A 9,465-nucleotide genomic window follows, 5' to 3' on the forward strand; every position below is an offset into this window, starting at 1 on the left:
CACAACAAGTTTTCCATCAAAAATCATTAATTTAATCACATCTGAAAAAATCCTTTCTGCCATGTAAGATAATATATTTACAGGTATTGGGGTTAGGATATGAACACCTTTGAAGGCCATTATTCTGTCTATAACAGGCTCCAAGTGAGCCATTCCCCTCACTCTGTAACTGAAGAGAGAAGGGGCAAAGGTTGTACAGGTTACCATATCAAAGTAATCTCAGGGCTTGGAACAGCCAGGATGCATAACTCTCAGGGGAATTATCTTTGCATGACCCAGACTTATTCTAGATAAATATAGGCCTTCTAATGTTTTCCCAAAACACTAGGGCTACTTTTTATGTAAATTACTACATGGTCAATAGTAATGTGTATGGCAGAATTTTCATTTAACTGAGTTTTACATATTTCTAAATAAGTTCATATATTTTCCCCTACTAAAATACAGCATAATAAAACCAAGCAATTTTGTACTCTGTACTAGGTTCTGTTTTAGTCTTTCTCATATATACTGCTTAGATAATTTTTCAAAATAGAAATATTTAGGTTGACTAAACAATATTCCATTATAATAAATACCTATTCTTTTCTTCTTTAGTTTGCATGAGCTTGGATCACTCATTAATGAAGACACTGAGTTCAAACAGATCAGCTTATTTCCCCTCATCTAATTCTAATTTCAGTCCTATGACAGGTATTCATCGATGAGGAAACTGAATTTCAGAAATGATAAGAAATTTGACATTGGCCCATCAGCTAGTATATGACATAGATGTTTGAACTCATGATTTCTGATTAATAAAATATCTATAATAAGGTGAGGCCCACTCAGTTATTCAGTGAATATTAGAACATTTTCCATTCTTCCCTGATTTAAGGAAATGTGTTAAAAATAACATGTATTCATAAAGCATTACACATTACACATTAGGTAAGAGATGATGTATCTACAAATGAAATAGTAAGTAAACAAGTATCTCTTAGTATAAGTAGTGTGCTAAAAAGCTGTTAGGTAGATATTGCCTCTGTTTACACTGATGGAACAGCTTAAAACCTTGTGTTTAGTGCATGTCCATACTGGGAAACCAAGAGAAAAGGTGCTTGGAATTGGTCAGCCCATCTTCCTGAGGCCCTAGAAGATCTCAGAACCCTATCTTGGATTGATTGCTAAAGAGAATAACTAATGGGAAACCACAGGTTCCCTGCCACATGATTGCAAGAATCTCATGAATGTTATATTACAAAGTATGTAGTTGGATGACAGTTAAAGTAACTCACTCTTGATACTCAGGAAGCACAATGATCAAGGTTTGTTCACACACATGGCCCCTTCAATGAGCCTCTCTTCTCTCGGCCAGCCCTGGACCCTCCCTTTCCCATATGCTACATGCTGGGGCTGCTGTCCAGACACAGCCTGCCTTCCTCTCCCAGACGGTCCCTTCTTGTCAGATGATATGGCCTATTTCACCCTAATAAGAGCAATCTAGGGACACTTCCTTTGCATCACACAGGGAAGTTCCTTTTTCTCTACTAAATCCTCTGAGTGAAGCAATCCTCTCTGCATTTCAGTCATTATCATTTCCAAAAGTAGGCCTGTTTTTTTCTCCATATAAAACTGTAAATTTCCCATTGTCATACAATGTCTTCAAGCCCTGTATTGTCTGCTGATCAAATGACTTTTTCTCTAGCATATGAATTGTTTTTCAAGGATGTAAGAGAAGTCCATGAAACCTTTCTCACACCATTCTAATGGAAGCTCTAAGAAATCACACCCTTTTATAAACCACTTCTTCCTTTTGAATATAATAAGGTTTGCATGAGATCTAGCAAGAAAAATTAGCATATATGAATGTTTTATGTATTTGAAAAATAAAACGCCAGAACAGACCCATGTTGCATTAGAATTAATGCAATGAAGCAGGAAGAAGGGCTCTCTTACTTAGGCTATTAATAGGGTGTTGTTCAAATGCTGATTAGGGAAGAAACAAAAAGAATCACTTTTATGGTCATTCACTGGGAGACCTTGACACAAAAAACAGGGTAACAATCCTAAGCTGTATCAAGTCTAAAATTTCATGGGCTATCTTGATATCTTTAAGCCTCAAAGGTCTCCAAAGGCCTAACCACCAGTTCCCCTACTGTGGCCAGATACTCTCTCCACCCAGCAGATAAGGGTCCCCACCCAGTGGGTAAAGTTCCCCTATCAGCTGGACAGCTGCACTCTACCTGGTCATCTAAGGAGTTTAACTTCCCTGGCAGCCCACATGGTTATTCAAATAAGCCAACCACATCCTCCCATATAAACCAGTGAGTGCTTCACCTTCTTGTCACCACGAGGCCTGACTCCTACAGCCCCCACCGGTTCACTCTGCTCTGGAGGGCAGCTCCCGTGTGGTTCCGCATACCATGCAGCATCCCCCACTGCTAGGAGGTTAGTATGCCTGACTAATAAACTGCTGGGAATCTCATCTGCCCAGCGTTACCTGCCATGTGTTTGTCCATCTCAGACTATTGACGAGGCAGATGTCCCTCCCTCACCAACCGGGTGAAGAGGAGGCAATCAGAGCATAAGCCCACATCTGGAAAGCCAGAAGTACATATTTTTAAGAGCAAATCTTTTTAAGATATCTTTTTTAATTGAAAAGAAGTAATGCATTGCTGTCATGGGGAGAGTAGCTCAGTAAAGTGTATACATGAATATCAAGGAACCATGTACGAGCGTAAATGTAACACAGCATTTTGCAAGAACACATTAAACAGGCTAGAATACTTATTAAGGTGTTACGGGAATGATAGGTGGGTACAGAGATAAAAAGGGAACAAATGACTAAATAAACAAGAGAGGGGCCTTGCAGAGACCATATGCAATGATATTCTGTGAATTAGGACAAGATAAACAAACCCTCCCTATTCAAGAGCTCCTATCTTGAAAGCCTTATTTTTATGTATTAATCTTGTGACCAATAACTTTATTGACCTATTTTATGTTTTCAAATAGAGTTTAATGTCATTTGCTAAGCCAGAGATTTCCAGGAATGCATCCTGATCATTCGCAAATAATGGTAGTAATCTCGTTGCCTCCTTTCTCGTATGTATTCCTTGTGTTTCTTCCTCCCCTCCGACTGGAATGGCTAATACGTCTGCAACACGAGTAAATAATCAGTGCAGTGCCTCCCTTCTCCCCAACTTTTATGAGAATGTTTTTATTGCTTAGTGATTAAGAAGGATGCTATTGTTCTATAAATATTCAGCATTATACTAATTATGAAACAATAGAAATATTCCTATGGTCAGATCAAGAGAGTATTTTATTAAGATGTTTTCCGTTTTGTAAACTAGGAATGGAAGTTTGATTTTATCATGTCATTTTCACATCTTTGGAATCATGTGGCTTTTTTGCTTTGGTTTCTTCTTAGAGTAACAGATTCCTTATATTATTGTTTAGAAGATGCATGGTATGTTTAAAATATGAAATGCAAGCAATCTAATTCTGTAGCTGTTCTCAGATTAATGTGTGAGTGGTATGACTACATGAATGCAAATCTAATTAGAAAGAAGTGGTCAGTAATGTCCTTTGATATGTGGTATTCCAGATTCTTTCATCTTGCCTCACAGAGCGACACCCTTGGGTAATCTGGCTCGGGCCTCAGCTACCTCGGTCCCAGAGTGCCTATCACTTTAATGGCACATTTACTTGTGATACACTCACTGCTGTGCAATCAACAGCATGGTTTCTATTTTACCAAGAAGGGCCTTTTCAAGCCTATATTTTGCCCTAATTATGAACTGCATGATGTACTCATCTGTGTTTACATTGTAAATTTTCTGCAATGCTTTCATGATTTACTCAGAATTTGGTGTTTTGGAGCAATTGCTTTAATATAAAACCTATAAGCTCTGTGAAGACAGAGAGCACCTGTTCCATCTCCAGGGTCTTCCTAGCATTGTACTTCACATATAGAAGATACTCAATAAATATTTGCTTATTTTTGTTTGATTTGTCTTGAAAGATGGGTTTTCATTACAGAGGTTACATGGTTATATCTTTAGAGAATACTAATTTTATAGGGAACGTCTCCTAAAGTGCCATAAAGCAATGTTGTAAGAATACTACTATCCTCTGTGCATTTTTTCAACTTTATCAAGATATAATTAGCATATAACACTGAGAGTTTAAGGTGTACAATGCATCGATTTGATACACTTACATATTGTGAAATGATTACTACCCCATGTTAGCTAACACCGCCATCACCTCACATAATTACCATTTCTTTTTTTGTGATGAGAACACTTAAGATCTACTTCCTCAGCAAGTTTAAGTATACAATACAGTATTGTTAACTCTAATCACCATGCTGTACATAGATCCTCATAACTTTCTCGTAACTGGAAGTTAGGGCTCGAAAAGTATTTCCATGCCTTAATCAAGATTTTATTACTCTTTAAAGTGCACAAAGCATTTTCATATTTTACTTCAACTGATTTTCACCCAGACCCTCTGAGATGAGCATCCTTAGTACACTATTTAAAATATGAAACAAATAAAAATAATAACAATCACGTAATTGACACAAAAACACTACCTTGGTAATCCCCAGACAAAAAAAAAAAACTAACAATTTTAAATCCTATATCTCAGAATTTTCCACAAATGCATACTTTTACAAAATATACCTGCTCATTTTATGTCCATCTCTAAATAGCATCTTCATAAGAAAATAAAATATTAAATAAATACTAAAATCAATCAGAAAGCCAAAAAGATAGATGAAATCGGTCAACAATAACCAAGGCACTCTTATAAAAGAACAAGGTGAGAGGAAGTGTTCGTACTAACCCCACTAGGTCTCAAGGCTTCATATAATGACTGAGATAGCCCACTCCTCACACAGGCTTAGGAAAATGGACCAATGCAGCATAATAGAGTCATATATGACAACAGTGGTGTTACAATCAGCAAAGAAAGAAGGCACTGCAGAATAAATAATTTTGCTGAGATAGCTATATTAGGAAAAAAATTTAGCTGGATTCTTGCTGCTTTAAAGACCTAATTTAGAGGTCAAAATCTTTGAAAATCGTAGAATATGTTTATTTCAGCAGAGACTTTTAAAATGAGCAACAAAGAACACAACCACAAAACAAACTATTGAGAAATTTGACTATGTAACTTCTCTGCATCACAAGTTTAACTAGAGACATATAGAGATTATTTACCTAAGTCTAGAAAAACATACTTGAACAAAGAAACCTGAATAAGATTGTGCATTGTTGTATTACTTGCAGTGGTCAAAAATTGAAAATAAAAACTCGATGGCCATCCACAGAGAATAGATATATAAATTGCAGCATTTTTATATAATATGATACCATAAAGCAAATACACGAATTTTAGCTAAATGTTCATAACGGATAAGTATTAAAAAGAAAATGAGGAATGAAAACTCAAGTTGTAGAAGAATATGTGCAGTATGATACCATTTACATAAATGTAATACTGTGGAAAACAATGACGTATTATTTATGTTTCTTCATAACTTGACAGGATAGCTTAGAAGTGTTAAAATATTCTTGCACACATTAAATACTAAACTTAGACAGATTTATTTGGAAATTGAAGTGAAACTTTTGTTGTTTTTCTTCTTCACGAATTTGCATATCATCCTTGCACAGGGGGCATGCTAATCTTCTCTGTATCGTTCCAGTTTTAGTACATGTGCTGACGAAGTGAACACTGGAAGTGAAACTTTTTAAGTAGCTTAACTCCTAAATACTGGGCTCATTTCTGTGTTCTTCAATTTACCAATAGTACTCCCAAATCTAATCCTTCAATTATTTAGGCTTAGAAACCTAAGCAAAGGGCAACTGAATGTCTTCTTTCATAATTTCCTTCCTTTCCTAATTATCTATCTTGGATACATTATTAAAACCCAATAAAACTGTGCAGTAGTTGCCAACCATTTGTGTTTCTGACGCTAACGAATACTGGGACTTTGGATGGGAAATGCAATGGAATTCATAGCTAATACATTTTCTACTTTGTGGCCCTTTACCATTGTTTAAATAGACTCACTGAGTGTCCCATCTGCACTAGGTTACACACTCAAACACTCTTTGTTGTTTTCATTAAGCCTACAATTGTTCTGGTTTGCTGGCCTGATACTCCATTCCATTTGCCTTGACAGTCTTTGTCACAGAAATGTTTGTCAGCAAGCACAGGCATGTGTATACACATTTATATACATACATACACTTATCTATGTATATGGTGTACATGTGAGAGTATCTGTTATATTGACACAAAAATAAAATGATTAAAATATAAGGTGTCTATTTTAATAGCATGTCAAATAGAGATAAAAGTTTTGAGAAATGCTAATCTAATCCAAAGATACCTACCTAATTGGACAGATAGCTACAAATTTGTCAAAATCAGTACTCACTACAGAAGTATTAATTGATAGGGGCTTTAAAACATACTATTTTGCATAAGACATATCCTCCTTTCTCAGGTCTTTAAATATTTTAAGACATTCACCACTCTAAACCTAGTCCAAATACAACTACCATTTCTACTAAAACAAAACGATAGACATTTTTTAATTTTATAGTCTTTAAGTTCCAAGAATGCCTAGTCATCCAACTTCAACCACAGTCTTTCCCTTCTAACTTTTCTTTTTAATTTCTCATTATCTTCCTAACATTAAACTTGCTTCTAATGGTTAAGACTGTGAATTTTGGAGTCAGAACACCTGGATTTCAATAAGTTTCTGCACTTCCCTATCTATGAAGTCAAAACTTGTTAAACCTCAATTTTCTCAACTGTAATATGGTAATAATAATGATACTCACTTCAATGGATTGCCATGTAAATTAAGTAATACCCTTAAAAGTTTTTAGAACCATATTTAGCATTTAGTAAATACTCAACAAATTTTAGTTATTACTGTCATCATGGTCATGCTTTTGTTTCTCCATTATCACTGGAAAAAAACAGGTTTCTCTTATAACCTCTAAGCAAAGCTATATTCCTTGTCCAGTCACTTTGGCTGTCAACATAAAAACACAGTTCTTGTACCCGGTATATGCCAAAATTATCGCCCTCTTTGCTGAACAATTCTCATCTTTTGACCTTATGCCCAGATTATCCCTTCTAACATTCCATTGCTGGTCAAAGTCTCAGAATATTCTCTTTCTATTGAAGTTTATAAAAGTACTCTCTGTCCTGTTTCTCTCACCAGAATGTAAGGTCCACAGGAGCAAGAACTATGTTATATTCACCAGAATCTGGAAAATTCACCAATATTACCAGCAGGCCTTCAGCAAATACTAAATAAGCAAATGATAAAATAGTATGTATGCCTGAGGAAGTTAGGAGTTTGTCTGCTTTATTCATTGTAGGACCACTAGTACTAAAAACAAATCTGAACTGAATTAATAACATTTGGAAGCTATGAAATAATAAGGTTAAGAGAGTCAGACTATCTGACTATAATCTAACTACCACCCCTTAGGCCAATAGGCTTAGTTTTCTCATATGCAAAATAGAAATAATAATAAAGACTAACCATGAGGTGCTGTAGTAAATGAGAGAATACACATAAAGCACCTTGAATTAGCCTTGACATGAGCACTCAATAATGATGACCATCATCACCATTATGATTTTATTAAAAATTGAAGTAGTGTCTTCCATATAAATGGGAAGAGTTCTAAAATAAGGTTAGATAGATCCCAGCCTTATATCTAATGAACGATGGAGCTCAAAAATATTGAACTAAGCAAAATTACAAAGGGCTTATCAAAATATAAGATTTGTTAAATCTTTAAAAGGCATTTCAAGACTTCAGCTTGATATCATGATATAGGCACAGGGACTGGATTTACCCTCCCATTTTTAACTAGATGACCAGGCAAAATATATTAAACGATGCTTTTTTTTTTTTTTTTAAATAATTATTTTTTATTGAAGGGTAGTTGACACACAGTATTACATTACATTAGTTTCAAGTGTACAACACAGTGGTAGAACATTTATATACATAATTCTAGGTTCCAGCTATCACCCTACCAGGCTGTTACAATATCTTGACTATATTCCTTATGCTATACATTACATCCCGGTTACTAATTTATTTTACCATTGGAAGTCTGTCCTTCTTTTTTTTTTTTTTTTTTTTTTTTTGTGAGGGCATCTCTCATATTTATTGATCAAATGGTTGTTAACGACAATAAAATTCTGTATAGGGGAGTCAATGCTCAATGCACAATCATTATTCCACCCCAAGCCTAATTTTTGTCAGTCTCCAATCTTCTGAGGCATAACAAACAATAAACGATGCTTTTCAAACACTAGACAAAAGGTAGAGGATGGTGATTCCTGAGAGAAAGAAAAAAAATGAGTTAAGCCCTAAAATTTTCCCAGCTCACTCCTGAAGAGTCTCAAAGCCTCAGGGCAAGATGGAAGAAATACAAATGTAGATTGGTGGTCACTATTTGGAGAATAAGTGGGGATCAATTTCGCTAAATCCAAGAAACAAAGACAAATAGTTTGAGTGCATGTAACTGTTTTTGGAAGTGATGACAGGGGACAAGAACTGCAAGGGAGACTGGAAGAATCAAACAGGAAAGGAGAGAAAGCCAATCCGAGAGTACCTGCTATGACCTAGTCTCTCCAGAGATCCCCAAGGGCCTCCAGTTTGTCGCCTTGAACTTGCTGGAGTGTATATGTGCCATATCAGTTAAGCTGGCTTCTACAGGTCTCCCAGGTAGTTACATAACTCACAACATACCCGGTGAAGCTAAATCAAGGTTCCCATCAAACTACACCTTTTTGAGTCAAGATCCAGAGGCAAAAAGATGTGCTGTGAGATAAGACATGGAACAAAAGATGCCTGACACACAACCTTAGAAAGTAAGTACTATTATTACACCCATATTAAACAATGACCAAGTGGAAGAATGGAAAACCTTAATACCTTGTCTAAGGTTACATGACTCCAAGTGGTAACTTGACTTCCAAGACTGCTACAGGACCTTAATAAAGTTGATTCACTTCTTATCCAGTTCTTCCAGGGACTGTTTCCTCGCTTATAAAAATGAACTTTAATTCGATGTTCCCATGAAAATGTTCATTATTCATGCTAGTAAAATACAAATAATGCAGATAAAGCTAAAATAATTTTTGGCCACCACTCTGAAATTTTACCTCCTTTCACAGAGTTAGTTACTATTATTGGTTACATACATATGCTCCCAGATCTTTTTCAAAGTATTTCCCTGTATTAGTGTGTGCGTCTGCATGTGTGTGTATATATTAACAGAAGATTATACGTACATATCCACTTACATAGTTCCTGATTTGGTAATATGTGTGTGTATTTATACACAAATGATATTGTATAATACTTTGGGAATCTCACCACATAAGTATGCATACTCTCATTATTTTCATGGCTGTAAGATA

The 9,465-nt window shown here is 35.6% G+C and overlaps 1 pseudogene; it reads right to left on the reverse strand.

Moving 5' to 3' along the window:
* Window positions 1-5,621: 5,621 nt before the first annotated feature.
* LOC118918885 (U6 spliceosomal RNA) lies at window positions 5,622-5,734 on the reverse strand (annotated as a pseudogene).
* Window positions 5,735-9,465: the final 3,731 nt, after the last annotated feature.

Source organism: Manis pentadactyla, chromosome 3, assembly GCF_030020395.1.
Source record: "Manis pentadactyla isolate mManPen7 chromosome 3, mManPen7.hap1, whole genome shotgun sequence".
Taxonomy (NCBI): domain Eukaryota; kingdom Metazoa; phylum Chordata; class Mammalia; order Pholidota; family Manidae; genus Manis; species Manis pentadactyla.